General features: G+C 35.3%; 1 pseudogene; it reads left to right on the top strand.

Moving 5' to 3' along the window:
- Nucleotides 1–9,860: 9,860 nt before the first annotated feature.
- Nucleotides 9,861–10,450, top strand: LOC123811296 (annotated as a pseudogene).
- The last annotated feature ends 5,903 nt before the right edge of the window (nucleotides 10,451–16,353 follow it).

Raw genomic sequence — 16,353 nt, 5'->3', positions numbered from 1 at the left:
CTGATATATACAGAGCCCTCCATCCAAAAGAAGCTAAATACACATTCTTTTCAAATGTACACAGAACATTTTCAAAGACTGACCACATGATAGGACACGAGACAGGCCTCAAGAATTTCAAGAAAATTGAAATCATACCAAGCATTTTCTCAGATCACAAGGGACTTAAGCTAGAAACCAACCCCAAGGAAAAAAAACCCAAAACGCTCAAAATCATGGAGATTAAATAACATGCTATTAAACAATGAATGGGCCAAGAATGATATTAGGGAAGAAATCAAAGGTTTTCTGGAAAGAAATGAAAATGAACTCACAACAACCCAAAACTTATGGGACACAGCCAAGGAAGTCCTGAGAGGGAAGTTCATAGTGATACAGGCCCACCTAAAAAAGTTAGAAACATTCTAAACAAACAACCTAACCCTACATCTACAAGAGCGCAAGGAACAACAACAAAGACAGCCCAGAGCAAGCAAAAGGAAGGAAATAACCAAGATCAGAGCAGAATTAAATGACATAGAGACTAAAAGCACAATTCTAAGGATCAATGAATCCAGGAGCCGGTTCTTTGAAAAGATAAACAAAATCGACAAGCCTTTAAGCAGACTCATCGAGAAAAAAAGAGAGAAGACCCAAATAAACACAATCAGAAATGAAAGTGGACAGATTACAACAGATACCACAGAAATACAAAGGATTGTAAGAAATTACTATGAAGAACTGTATGCCAAGAAATTTGAAAACCTAAGTGAAAAGGACAAATTTTTAGAAAAATTTAATCTTCCAAAAATCAATGAAAAAGAAGCAGAAAACCTGAACAGACCAATAACAACAAAAGAAATTGAAGCAGTAATCAAAAAATTCCCAACACACAAAAGCCCTGGACCAGATGGTTTCACAGGAGAATTCTACAAAGCATTTAAGGAAGAGCTAAGCCCTATTCTTCACAGACTATTCCAAAAAATCCAAAAAGATGGGAGATTCCCAAACTCTTTTTATGAGGCCAACATCATCCTAATTCCAAAACCAGATAAAGACACAACAAAGAAAGAAATCTTCAGGCCAATGTCGCTGATGAACATTGACACTAAAATCCTAAACAAAATACTGGCAAACCGCATCCAACAGTACATTGAAAAGATCATACACCATGACCAAGTGGGATTCATTCCAGGGATGCAAGGATTGTACAATATTCACAAATCAGTAAATGTAATGCATCACATCAACAAAAGCAAAGACAAAAACCGCATAATTGTATTAATAGATGCAGAAAAGGCATTTGATAATGTACAGCACCCATTCATGATAAAAACACTCGGCAAAGTAGGAATAGAGGGAGCATTCCTCAACATAATAAAGGCCATATATGAGAGACCTACAGCCAACATCATACTCAATGGGAAAAAATTAAAATCTTTTCCACAAAGATCAGGAACAAGACAAGGCTGTCCACTTTCACCACTTCTATTCAATATAGTATTGGAAGTTTTAGCCACAGCAATCAGACAAAAAAAAAAAAGAAATAAAAGGCATCCAAATCGGAAAGGAGGAAACAAAACTGTCACTGATTGCAGATGACATGATAGTGTACATAGAAAATCCTATAGACTCCACCAAAAAACTGCTTGACTTAATAAATTAATTTGGCAAAACAGTGGGATACAAAGTCAATATCCAGAAATCAAAGGCATTTCTGTACACCAACAATGAAACAGCAGAAGCAGAAATCAAGAAAAAAATACCATTTGAAAAAGCAAAAAGAAAAATAAAATACCTAGGAATAAATCTAACCAAAAAGGTAAAAGACCTGTATTTAGAAAACTACATAACACTCAGGAAAGAAATCAAGGAAGACACAAACAAATGGAAACATATACCGTGTTCATGGATTGGAAGAATTAATATCATCAAAATATCCATACTACCCAAAGCAATTTACACGTTAAATGCAATTCCTAGTAAAGTACCAATGGCTTATTTCACAGACATAGAACAAACACTTCAAAAATTTATATGGAATCATAAATGACCCCGAATAGCTGCCACAATTTTGAGAAAGAAGAGTAAAGTAGGAAGGATCACAATACCTGACACTAAACTACACTACAAGACCACTGTAATCAAAACAGCTTGGTACTGGTATAAAAACAGGCACATGGACCAATGGAACAGAACAGAAAGCCCAGAAGTAAACCCATGTCTCTATGGTCAATTAATATTTGACAAAGGAGGCAGCAACATTAAATGGAGTAATGATAGCCTCTTCAACAAATGGTGTTGGGAGAACTGGTCAGCCACATGCAAAAAAAATGAAACTCGAGCACCAACTTACACCTTATACAAAAATAAATTCAAGATGGATAAAAGACTTAAATATAAACTGTGACACCATTAAAGTCCTAGAGGAGAACGTAGGTAGGAAAATCTCAGATATTTCACACAGAAACTTTTTTACTGACTTGTCCCCTAGAGCAAGGGACATAAAGGAAAGAATAAACAAATGGGACCTCATCAAAATTAAAAGCTTCTGCACAGCTAAAGAAAATAGTATCAAAATTAAAAGAGAACCAACTGTATGGGAAAACATATTTGCTAATGACACCTCAGACAAGGGTTTAATCTTCAAAATATATAAAGAACTTACACGACTACACTCTAAGAAGACAAGGAATCCAATTGAAAAATGGGCAAAGGACTTGAGCAGACACTTCTCCAAGGGGGACATACAGAAAATCCAAAGACACATGAAACAATGTTCAATATCGCTAGCTATCAGAGAGATGCAAATTAAAACCACAATGAGATACCACTTCACACCAGTCAGAATGGCCATCATAAACAAAGCAACAAACAACAAGTGTTGGAGAGGTTGTGGAGAAAAGGGGTCCCTAGTGCACTGTTGGTGGGACTGCAGACTGGTACAACCACCATGGAAAGCAGTATGGAACTTCCTCAGAAAACTAAAAATGGATCTGCCTTTGACCCAGCCATTCCACGGCTGGGACTTTATCCTAAGAACACTAAAACACCAATCCAAAAGAACCTATGCATCACAATGGTCATAGCAGCACAATTTACAACAGCTAGATATTGGAAGCAACCTAGATGCCCATCAGTAAATGAATGGATCAAAAAACTATGGTACATTTACACAATGGAATTCTATGAGGCAGAAAGAAAGAAGGAGCTCCTACCCTTTGCAACAGCTTGGATGGAGCTGGAAAGCATTATGCTAAGTGAAACAAGCCAGGCAGTGAAAGACAAATAGCATATGATCTCACCTTTAACAGGAACCTAAACAACAAAACAAAGAAGCAAGCAAAATATAACCAAAGACACTGAAATAGAGGACAGGCTGACAGTGACCACAGGGGGAAAAAAAGGGAATTTCAGGGGAGAATGGGAAGGGTTTACAGTAACAAATTTAAAGGACACATGGACAAAAACTAGGGGGAGGGTGGTAATGGGAGGGAAGTGGGGGGGGCGGTGGGTGGGAGGGCTGGATTGGAATAAAAGGGAGAAAACTGTACTTGAATAATGATTAAATTTTTAAAAAGTACAGGGAGTTAAGACTTTTGTGTGCTGAGTAGTACAGACTGAAAGAAGATGGTTTTGTGAATATGAAGCTAATTGTGAATCTAACTGCCCATTTTCTGTTAAAAGAGCATTTCTCTCATAATGAACTCTTTCAATACTAGTAATTCACACTAAAAAGTGACTCCCTTGAACAAAACAGATTAAAAGAAACCTGTTGTACAGAAAAAAAAAAGCAAAAAAATCCCATGAAATAATGGCTTTCTTTGCACATGCCTTACCAGGTCATAACATGGGATATCCAGTCCAAAACAAAACATATAAATGGTAAAAAAAAGTTTAATCTGTGTTTAACTTTATCTAAATTTTATAGTTAAAATGAATGCTTTTTATTATATGCTGTTAAGAACTAAAAGAACATGCATGTAGATTTTTCATGATATATTGTGAGCTATGGAAGATTTCCTATTTAGTGGCGGGCCTGTGAGTAAGTACAGTGACAGAGTGGAAACACCAAATACATCCTGGTATGAAAAGCTCTACAAACCTTTTATTACCTATTAAAGCACTTTGTTCCAGCCCTATTGCATTATAACCTATATGATCAGATCATTTCTTACTTATCATATTTATACTAATCTTACTATTCATCCCTGGCCATAGTATAAACACCTTTATTTCCAACAGGGTACTAGACATCACAAATGGATGTTACGAAAGCAGACAACTTATACTAAAATGAACATATGTAAATCTCACTTCCCATGCATACCTGTACTTCCTAGTTTTTAAATGATTTTCTCTCTCACAGTTAATATTATACAAAGATTAAAAAGAGCTTCTAACCATTGTTCTTTTGGGGATGTTGCTCTTCATGGAGGAATGATTCTTTTATAAACCGTATCAAATGTAGCACAGGAAGAGAAAGATTTCATCCCTAGCACATTATGAATTTCATGGGTGATTTTACAAATGGAAGCTAGAAGAAGGACTTAATTATTCCACATCACAATGGATGTGTGATTAGAAATACATAGAGTTGTCTACAGCCATACCACCCCGAATGTGCTGAATCTCATCTGATCTCGGAAGCTAAATAGAGTCAGGCCTGGCTAGTAATTGCATGGGAGAAATACATATGGGAAACAGAAAAGAGAAGAGCCTATAGTAAGACTGGCATTCCTGTGGGGGTAAGAGTCATTGGCAAAATGGAGAGAATTAAGGATCATCCACATAGATGCTTTAAGAGAGTTGTGTTTTTCTTAAAATTTATTAAGAGCATATGATCTAGTATCTCTCCTTGTCTTCAGTAAATCCTACATTTCTCAGTGATGATTCTGCAGAAGTGTATCCTTTAGTGAAATCTTTATGAAGTGATGAATTATGGGTTCAAATAGGTGCTAGGTTCAAATAGGTGAGACATCTCAGAAAGAATTAAAAATAAGGAAAAAAGATAGATGATTTCTCAGTTACATAGTATTAAATTATACAATTTAATAGGCCAAAAGCCTGAAAATCAACTCCTTTTTTTCCTTATGAAGCAAGATGATTGATAGATACATCCCCATAAGTGTTCATTCAAATCTATCCCACAGACACAGTGATGTTGTAAAATCTCACCATCTCTTCACGTAGGCTATTGTGACATCTTATGGTGGCCCATTTGATGTTGGCCATCAAGTGGTTTACTACCCTCAGGAACAATAAATAGTGACACAGAAGGAGTATCATGCCATACTGAGGAGAACCAATTTCTTTCATGAATCTCAAGTACAAAGAGGCTTCTTTCAGAGTGGTTTAAGCTTCCCTTCTTCCCATATTGCCACAAAATATATAATGTTGTGGTAAAGAGAACCCAAGAAGCAGAAGGAACCCAGACATGCAACAGTGAAGTTGTATTTATAGGGAGAAAAGGCTGGTATGTGATTAAGCGAATAGCATTTTGTTGACTACATATAGAATTAAAACCATTTTTAGAAATCAATCATTAAAACCTTATTCATAAGAATAATAGTTATAAACAAGTATAGATTATTATGCATCTATTCTGTGCCAGTTACTTCAATTTAGGACCTTGATATTGACTATTTTCCATAATTTTTATAAAGTTTAATAAAATTGCTATTATTTTCTTGATTTCATAGGTGAAAAACAAGGGCTAAAGAGACTAAATAATTTATCTAAGTTCTCATAACTAGAATTTTCTAGAGATAGAATTTGAATCTAAGCTTATCACACTCTATAAGGTTTAATGATTCATCAATTCTCACAAAGTGAGACAAAGAGCAAAACCTAATCAAATACCCCACAAAATTTTGCCTTACCAAGACATGTGTTTGAATGAATACACTTCATTCATTGATATTCTTGTCTCTCTGAAACATCCCCCAGTCCAATGAGTCATCCATAATATAACCTAGCTATCTTTTAAAAATGTTTTCACCTCACTTTACTCCTCAAAACAATTCCTATGAACTGTAGCATATCTGCATTTTCTACTTTTGAATTTATGATCTTTCATGATGTGGCTCCAACCTTTCTTCAAATTACTTCTTACATATGTTCCCCTGTCTTAGTGGTTTAGCCACACTCAGTTTCTCATATTTTCTCATCAGAGCATAACTTTTTATAACATATTAATGTTATATTTGCTGCAAAGTGTTCTTAAGATTATTTTAGAGCATTTTAAGTTTACAACAAAATTGAAAGATTCAGATTTCCTCATATGCCAACTCCCACATATATATAGCCTTCCTAGTTTTCAACATCATTATCCAAATATTATATTTATTTGCCAAAGATGAACCCACATTGTTACATCATAATCACCCAAAATCCATAGTGTACATTGTAATCCACCCTTGCTAGGTTACATGTAATGAGTTTGGACAACTGTATGACATGTATCTATCACTATAGCATCATAGAGTATTTTCACTGCCCAAAATATCTTCTGTTCTCTGCCTATTCATCTCCATCCTCCCCCTCTCCTTGGCAAACACTGACTGACTTCCATATTGTCTCCATACTTTTCCAGAATGTCATGTAATTGGAATTATTCAATATGTAAATTATACAGTACATACTTTTTTGAAGACTGCCTTCTTCTACTTAGTAATATGAATTAAAATTCTTCTATTTTTCATGATTTGATTGCTCATATCTTTTAGTACTGAGTAATAGTCCATTGTCAAGATGTACTATAGTTTATTTACCCATTCACCTAATGAAGGACATGGTTGTTTTAAAGTTTTGGTAGTTATAAATGATGCTTTTATAAACAATCATATGCAGGTTTTTGTGCTAACATAAATTTTCCACTCCTTTGGGTAAATATAAGAAGTGTGATTGCTGTGATTGCTGAATCACATGGTAAAAGCATACAGGGTGGGGTAAAGGTAGGTGTGCAGTTGTGAGTATGCAAAACAGAGTTTATTCTTGTACTAGTATTTATTAATTATTGTATTATTTTCCAGACAAAAAACTATAAACTTACTTTTGTCCCACCCTATGTTTAGTTTTGTAAGAAGCTTCAAACTGTGTCCAAAGCAACTGCTGCATTTTCGCTTTCCCACAGCAATGTAGATTTCCTGTTGCTTCACATCGTAGTCAGCATATGCTGTTGTTAATATTCTAGCTTTTACCCATCCTAATAAGTGTGTAGCCCGATTTTTGTTCTTTTAGTTAACATTTCCCTGATGACAATATGATGTGAAACATCCTCTCATGTACTCATTTATCATATGTACATCTTCTTTGGTGGGATGTCTGTTAAGGTCTTTGGCTTTTTTTTTTAATTGAGTTGTTCATTTTCTTATTATTGAGCTTTAAGAGTCCTTTGTATAGTTTGAATAATAGTCCTTCATCAGATATGTATCTTTCAAACATATTCTCCCAGGGCAGTGCTTTTCTTATTCTCTTGACATTATCTTTTAGAGAACAGAAGTTTTTAATTGTAATAAAGTCCAGCTTATCAATTATTTCTCTAATGGATTATGCCTTTGGTGATACCCAACACCATCAAGATTTTCTCCTATTTTTATAGTTTTGCATTTCATATGTAGATATATGTTCCATTTTGAGTTAAATTTTGCAAAGGGTTTAAGGTCTATATATAGATCTATTTGTATGTGAATGTCAAGTTGTCTCAGCACCATTTGTTGAAGAAAATATCTTTGCATCATTGTATTTCTTTTTCTCTTTCATTAAAGATTAGAGAAAAGGGATCCCTAGTGCACTGTTGGTGGGAATGCAGACTGGTGCAGTCACTGGGAAAGCAATATGGAATTTCCTCAAAATAACTAAAAATATAACTGATTTATAACCCAGTGATTCTACTGTTGGGAGTATATCCTAAGAATCCCAAATCACCCATTCAAAAGAACTTATATAACCCTATGTTCATAGCAGCAGTATTTATAATGGCCAAGTGCTGGAAACAGCCTAAGTATTCATTAGTAGATGAGTGGCTAAAAAACTGGTGCATTTACACAATAGAATACTACACAGCAGAAAGAAAGAAGGGACTCCTATGTTTTGTGACAGCATGGCTGGAACTGGAGGGCATTATGTTAAGTGAAATAAGCCAGTCAGTGAAAGACAAATATCATATGATCTCACCCATAAATAATAAACTAACAAAGAAAATATGACCACAGGCATGGAACGGGCTGACAGTGACAAGAGGGGAGATAATGGTGGAAAGAAGGGGAAGGGACTAGTTAAGGAACATGTATGGATGATCCATGGACATGCACAGCAGTATGGAAATTGCAGGAGTGGTGAGTGGGAGGGGCAGAAGAAGGCAAGTGGAAAAAAATTGGGACATCTGTAATAGAATGAAAATTTTAAAAAAGATTAGTTAAATGTTTATGGGAATCTATTTCTGGGCTCTTTATTCTGTTCCCTTGATATAGGAAGTCTGTCCAGAAGGTATCCAGCCACATACTATGAAGAATAGAGACATTTACTGAAGAAGATACAAGACACAAGAAATATTATACATTGAACAATGATGCTTCAGTCCCCTTCAAAGTAGGTACCTAGGTACCTCACACAGTTCTCTCAGTCACCATCAGCTGCCCCATGATATTTTCCTGAATCTCATTGATGGTCTGAAATCTCTTCCCCTTCAAAGGTGATTTTAGTTTTGGGAAAATCCAGAAGTCACAGGGTGCCAAATCTGGGCTGTAGTGGGGCTGAGTCACTTTGTTAATTTGATATTTTGCCAAGAAACTCTGCAGGGGACATGATACATGAGCAGACATCTTGTCATGTTGAAGCTGCCAGTCACCAGTTGCCCATAACTATGGACTTCAGAATCATCCAAATAACTTCCATGAAGGAATGTTCAAACTTAATGCAAAATTTGATGTGGAGTAGTTGCTCTACTCAGTGATTTTGGATGCGATGGCCACATCACTCAACGGAGACTACCATCCCCACTGACTAGTACAGTGAAGTCATCATTGTTCATGCATGCACATTCCAGTCCACTCTCCTTGGCTGCCAGGTTACATCTATGTCACGCAAACCATTCTTGTTGTATTAACGATGGCTGGACTTTTTCTGGACAGACTTTGTATTTCCCCAGTGCTACTTTGTCTTAATTCTTGGAGCTTCATAATAATTCTTGAGGTTAAGTAGTGTCAGTCTTTCAATTTTGTTCTTTAATATTGTGTTGGTGATTCTGGATTTTTGCTTCTCCATATAAACTTGAGAATAACTGTACAAATATCCATAAAACAACCTGCTGGAATTTTAATTAGAATTACATTGAATCTATACATTAAGTTAAAAAGAAATGACATCTTGACAAAGTTGAACATTCCTCTCACTAAACATGGCATATCTTTCCATTGATTTAATTCTTTCATTTTGTTCACTGGAGTTATGTAGCTTTTTTCACATATTTTGTTTAATTTATACCTAAGTATTTCATTTTTCAGTTGCTATGTAATGTAATTGTGTTTTTAATTTTCAAATTTCACATGTTCATTGTTGGAATATAGGAAAACATTATACTTTTGAATATTAACTATAGCAACAGCAACCTCCTATAATTGCTTACTAGTTCCAGGAGATATTTTTGTCAATTATTTTAGATTTTCCACATAGATATGTCATCTGCAAACAATGACAGTTTTATATTTTTTCCCAAGCTGTATACCTTTTATTTTCTTTCTTACTCTATGCATTAACAAAGAATTCTAGCACTATGTTAAATGGATTGGTGATAGGAAGTATCCTTGCCTTCTAACTGAACTTAGTGGAAAAGCTGTGAGTACTCCACCATTAAGTATGATAGTGCTCTTTTCCAGAAGATGCTAAGAAATTGGCATCTTTTGGGACAACTAAAAGAAGTGCCACAAGAAAAGGGTCAAGAAAAGCCCTACAATAAGAGGCAAAAATATGAGCTGGGATGTCCTGCAAACATTAAGATTGGCCCTCGCCACATCCATAGAGTTTGTTTGCTGGGAGGCAACGAGAAGTACCAAGCCTTGATGTTGGATGTAGGCAATTCTTCCTGGAGCTTACAGTGTTGTACATACAACACAAGGATTACTGATGTGATCTACAATGCACTCAACAATGAACTGGTCTGTACCAAGACCCTAGTATAAAACTGCATCATGCTTGTTGGAAGGGCACAGCAGTGGTAGGAGTTCCACTAGGCACTGCCCATGGATCAAGAAGGGGGTCAAGCAGACTGCTGAGAAGGAAAAGATTTTAAACAAAAAACAATCAGAGAAAATTGATAAGAAATATGACAAAAGGAAAAAGAATGGCAAAATCAGCAGTCTTACAGAGGAGCAGTTCCAGCAGGACAAGCTTCTTACATGCATTGCTCTAAGACCAGGATGGTGTGGCTGATGACGTAGTTGGCTGCATGCTGGAGGGCGAGGAGCTATAGCTCTACCTGAGGAAAATCAAGGTCTGAAGAGGCAAACATATCCTTCTCCCTCCGGTCTTAGTTCATGTAATGAACGTATTTATTTTTTTAAAAGTATGATGTTACCTATAATTTTTTAGTAGATAGTCTTTATCAATCAAAAAAGCTCCCTTCTATTCCTAGGTTATTGAGAGTTTTTATCATGAATGGGTGTTGGATTTTGTCAAATGCTTTCTTTGCATGTTTTGATAAGATCGTGTGGTTTATCTTTTTGAGCCTGTTGATGTGATGGATTATATTGTTTTTTAAATGTTGAATTAGCCTGGGTTCTCATCAGGTCATGTCTTTTTTTTAAGGTTTTTTTTTAAAGATTTTATTTATTTATTTTTAGAGAGGGACGGGAGGGAGAAAGAGAGAGAGAGAGAAACATCAGTGTGTGGTTGCTGGGGGCCGTGGCCTGCAACCTAAGCATGTGCCCTGACTGGGAATGGAACCTGCGCTGCTTTGGTTCGCAGCCCTCAATCCACTGAGCTACACCAGCCAGGGCCAGGTCATGCCTTTTAACTCTGTAGCTTTAAATATGATGCAAAGTTTAATCCTTCAAGTCTCAAATGAAATACAATATTGATTTTTTTCCTTTGTCACCGAACTAAGAACCAGATTCTCACACCATAGAGAACTCACTAAGACATGCCTCTCTATGTATTCCTAGACTTTTATGTAAAATATTTAATCTGTATTACTATAGCTATGGTCATGTTACATGTCTCTCTGCCTTGAAGATATTGGGCTAGATTTAGGAATCAGAATTGTGCTAAGCATTTGGTGGCCAATAATGAACTTGGCAACACAGGGAAAATCCTGAAGGTAAAGTGGATGCTATTAACAAAATTGCAAGAATATACACTAAGAACAGTTCATGAAGAGCCTTCTAAGTCACATTGAAGGAATTAAGCTTCACAATAAGAAAATGTCAGAAGTGTTCTGAGTAAGAGAATGGTATCTGATATTTACAACACTTTAAATGTATTATTGAGATAAGCCTGGAGAGCAGCATGCCTAAACTCTGAGATGAGTTTTAGAATGTTGCAAAAATTTTAGCAGAGATGGTGTTGGTTTAGACTATAATAAAAAATAAGGAAGGTGAGCAGCATTTAGAAGGTAGTATTAATAGTTTAGTAATAAATCATGAAAGAAGATACCCCATGTTTGGATGATAGAACTCATTTTTTCACACATTCTATAAATAATGCTCATATTTTCCTAAATTAGCATTTCAATAAAAACAATTTTGGCCATTTTCTGAAGCAACATATGAATGTTCACTTGAGACTCTAGTCATCTTCTTTATAAGCATTTATTTTTGATGGTGAGGTGTCAGGCAGAAATCTCCAAAGTGCTTTATTTTTCAGATGAGTTGTGAAATGATATGCCTGTTTCTTTTCTGTGCATTTTTTCACTGACTTCATGATCAGAGTGAGAGATATTTTGCAAGGAAGTTTAATATGGCTTTGCAGTTCCAGCATTTAACAAAAATATTATTATGGGCTTCACTCTCCTTTGATGCTTTCCTCTCATCCATTTGTAAGATCACAGACAATCTAGGGAATGCCTCAAATGCCACTTCAGAAGTTGCTTAATCCCTAAATCTTAGCTTCCATTGGTAAATATTTCTCATACCTGGCTCTTGTTTCATAATCCATTGGCTTCATACCCAAAATTCATCTTCTTAGCTTAGTTCCTCTGTTTTGATATATATTTTTTAATTTATGATTTAGAATCTTAGCAAGCTTATTCTTTGGAGACCCATATATATATATATATGGAATATATATATCTGGGAATTTTATATATATATAAAATTAAGAAGAGATGCTAAACCCTTATGACAAAGTTATATTTTTGAGATATGTTCATCAAGTTTGTTCTTCGACAGTACTGGATTTTGTGTGTGTGTGTGTGTGTGTGTGTATAATACATATAAATATTTTATATATATATATATTTTACAATTTAGAGTATAGCATTTCTAAGAGAAGATTAACAATGGGTCTGCACTGGCATGATGGTTAAGAGTTGAGGAGCATAGTCTTGTTGCAGTTCAACATTAGGCTTCCTGTATAAAACTACAGTAAAATTAACAAACATCCAGAGAAAGCCAAGGGTAAAAAGTGGAAGGACAAGAACAATGGGATTGCTGTTCTGCAAATATTTCCCTCTTGTCCTTTTGGCTTTGAAATGAATTTAAGAATTTAGATTCTATTAGGGTGGCAGTCAGGTCTACATTTGAGTTTGTGAATTAAAAAACTAAATGAAGATCTGCAGGGAACTGCTATGAGTACACATACAAAAAATATATTGCAAGTGTCCTTTAAGACCTACATGATTAACCTAGGGGTTTCAATATTTAATGCCATGTAGAATGTGATATATTTCAAAATAAAATATTAATATAAAAGTAATTCCTAAAAAAACTCAGAAACATCCTACTTTATGTTGAATATTGAATATTTATAAAACACCCAATAATACACAGAAAGTAAAAGCAGTTGGTGACAATAATAACTAATGTGGATTTTCTCAGCCATCCTCTTAAGGTAAGCTCAAACTTGTTCTCACAAATGGACAGCATCAGAGACTATGCACTACTCCACCTCTGTCTTGTTTTCTCACTACAAGATCCAGACTTTCTTACACCATGAAAGTTAACTAGCCCTCCCTATGTACAGTGGGTGGAGAGTTTGGATTTGATACATTAAAACCATCCTCATCTTTATAGTATTTTCATTGAAGAGCTGCTGAGAAAACAGTTACCAGAAAAAGAGGCAGAAGACCATCAATGGAGATTTATACCAAGACAGAATAAAACTCACAGTTCTCCTTTTTTTAAAAAAGATTTTGTTTATTTATTTTTAGAGAGTAGAGAGGGTAACGGAGGGAGAAAGTGAGGGAGAGAAACATCAATGTGTGGTTGCCTCTTACCATTATGCCCCTACTGGGGACTTGGCCCACAACCCAGGCATGTGCCCTGACTGGGAATAAAACCAGTGACCCTTTGGTTAGCTGGCCGGTGCTCAATCCACTGAGCCACACCAGCCAGGGCTGGAACTCACTGTTCTATTCCTCCAGATAAAAAACATGACATAATGGACTTAAATACCAGACCATATTGTAACATTTCAAAAACCTTACCCTTTCAAAGTATCAGTGAACTAATTAAGAAATAGAGCTAAGAGAAGGTGTAGTTTTACTTTTTAAGGAAAACTGTAAAAAATGACCATAAAATTTGAAGTAGTTGAGTATTTATTAAAAATGGACAGTGAATCTATAAGAAAAATTATAATTTAAATTAGGTAAATATGAAAGACCAAATTCTGGGAACTTAACTTAACTTAACTTACTATAGCAGGTATAGTAAGTTAATGACATGGGCGCAAGATATTTTAAAATCTAGAAATGTGCAAACTCTCTCATATGCACAAATTTCCCTATTATCTAATGGGTAAAAGTGGAAAGTAAAGTTCACATAACAGAATATTTAGAAAACAAATTAATAAAAGGTCTAAAATTTCTAACCTGGGAGAAATGTCTAAAGTTATACTGAAACTGACATTCATAACTTTAAATACCCACTTAATAGACAAAAGCCAATGTAAATGATCAATTAAATATAACAGATATTAACTTTTTCATGGTAAGTGATGATACATTTGAAAAGTTCACCTTCAATTTATCCAGGTTTGCAATCAACAGAAAAGAAATTGTTCTTCTGGTCTTTGCAACATTTACTTGGGGCTGACAAACAACCGAGCACAAAGCCAGGGTCTCCAGAGGACTTACACAGCAGGGAGAGAGCATAAAATGTTCTTTGTGAGGATGTGAAAACCAAGCTCCTTGTGTCTGTCTTTAAGGCATTAGAGTTTCTGAAATAACTAAATGTTAGACAATAAAATGGAAAAAATAAAATGATTTAAAAGAAACTGTAAAGCTTATTAATAAAAATATAAAGGAAGAGATAAACAGTTTATTGAAAATACCATTTTTCTCCACTGCACTGCAGTATAGGATCATCATCCTACATCAAATGACTATGTAGTCTATCCTTGCACCAATATACTGTCATATATTATGAAGATTTGAATAATGTTTGGTATCTAGTAGATGCCTCCATCATTATTGTTTGTCAGCGATTGTCTTGGCTATTTTCCCATATACAGTTTCAAATCATCTTTTCAATTCATACTGTCCTCACCGCTTACTCTACCCCCAAACCTCACAAGAATCTGTGTAATTTTTATTGTTATTGTAGAGATGATGAGGATCCTGGCCTGCAGGATCCATGTGTTGTGGCTGCTGTGAACAAATACACATGGATAACAGAAGTCCTGCGGAGAAAAAGGGATGGGACAGCCACTCCTTGAGAGAGCGAGGGGCCCCGGCCCCAGCCCCTGCCTGGACAAGCTTTTATTGCTTTTCTGAGAACATTACGTGGAGGATGGTCCTCATTTACTATGCACAGGTTCTCTGCAGGTGATTACCTTTTACAGATAACAAAGGACAGAATATTGTTAATTACTTCAGAGAGAAGGATGTTGCAGACCAAGGGGAAAAGTGGTTGAACTAGTTATACTCCATACTTGGGAGATTTAGCACAGACTTTAGTAAGTTACAGTAAGCACTTGCTTCCTCAATTCATGGTGAGGGACTTTTAGCAAAAGCAAGTCTCACAGCAGCCTAGGGTCAATGCAGGCCCGATTCCCCAGGGAAAAGCCTCTCCATGGGTGTGGTTCTGTGTGCCAACTCACTTCCCACATTTTCCCACATTTTCCACGTGGGAGCTGAGCTACACTTCCACACCACATGAAACAGCTCCCTACATAAAGGATGTATTGATTTGAGAGTTACGTCTTTATAACTTTGACTCTTTTAATAGCTGATGACATATCTTTTTAATTACTTAGATTTCCTTTAATTTCCTTTATAATGTCACTCAATGTTTTGAGTAGAAGTGTTGCACATCTTCTATAAAATTTATTTTTATGGATTGGACATTTTGATGCTATTATAAATGATATCTTTATAAGTTTCATATTTCATTTTTTTCATTAATGTATAAAATATATGAATTCTACATAGGGACCTTGACTCACAACCTTGAAACAACCAATTACAACTTTTTTCAAATATTGTTTTAGAGTTTTCATGTAAACAGTCATGTCATTTATTTAAATATAGAATTTTTTCCCCTTCATTTTTATTGTTAGGCATTTTTTGTTTGTTTGTTTGCATCACTGGCTAGTATTCCTATGTGTCTCATTCCTGTTTAAAAATGGAAAGGTTTTCAGATTTACCACTGAATATGATCTTTGTAGATTTTTGGATATACTTATTCAGATGAAGAAAGTTTTCTTTTCATTGAGTTTTTAAGTGTTTTAACATGTATAGATTTGGCATTCAGCTCCATCTCCTGGAGGGGGCAGTATTTACATACAATACTTATAATTCTTTTTTAAGGAGGATTTGTCCCTTCTTCCCAAATTATTTATTTGTTCAATCACTTATTAATATCAGTATAGACTCATTTATATTTGTTTTATACAATAGGTTTTAATCCAATACCACTCTATACATTTTGTTACTAAAACCATTCCAGCTTTGACCATGAGTAGATTTTCCTTTTGTTTTTTTTCTTGGCATTTCTTAGTAGCTCTTTTAATTTGGTTTCCATATACCTTTTGAAAAAAATCCTCAGCAGAGGATATGTTTATTGATTTTCTGAGAGAGAGAGAGAGAGACATCAAAGTGAGAGGGAAACATCAGTTGGTTGCCTCCCATCATGTTCCTACCAAAGATAGAACCCACATTTTTGTGTAGGAACAATGCTCCAATCAACTGAGCTATCCAGCCAGCCAGCTTTTTTTTCT

This window comes from Phyllostomus hastatus, unplaced genomic scaffold, assembly GCF_019186645.2.
Source record: "Phyllostomus hastatus isolate PE091 unplaced genomic scaffold, TTU_PhHast_1.1 phas_scaffold_78, whole genome shotgun sequence".
In the NCBI taxonomy this organism is placed as follows: domain Eukaryota; kingdom Metazoa; phylum Chordata; class Mammalia; order Chiroptera; family Phyllostomidae; genus Phyllostomus; species Phyllostomus hastatus.
The sequence above is the reverse complement of the archived record's forward strand: the minus strand, read 5'-3'. Positions and strand labels throughout refer to the sequence as shown.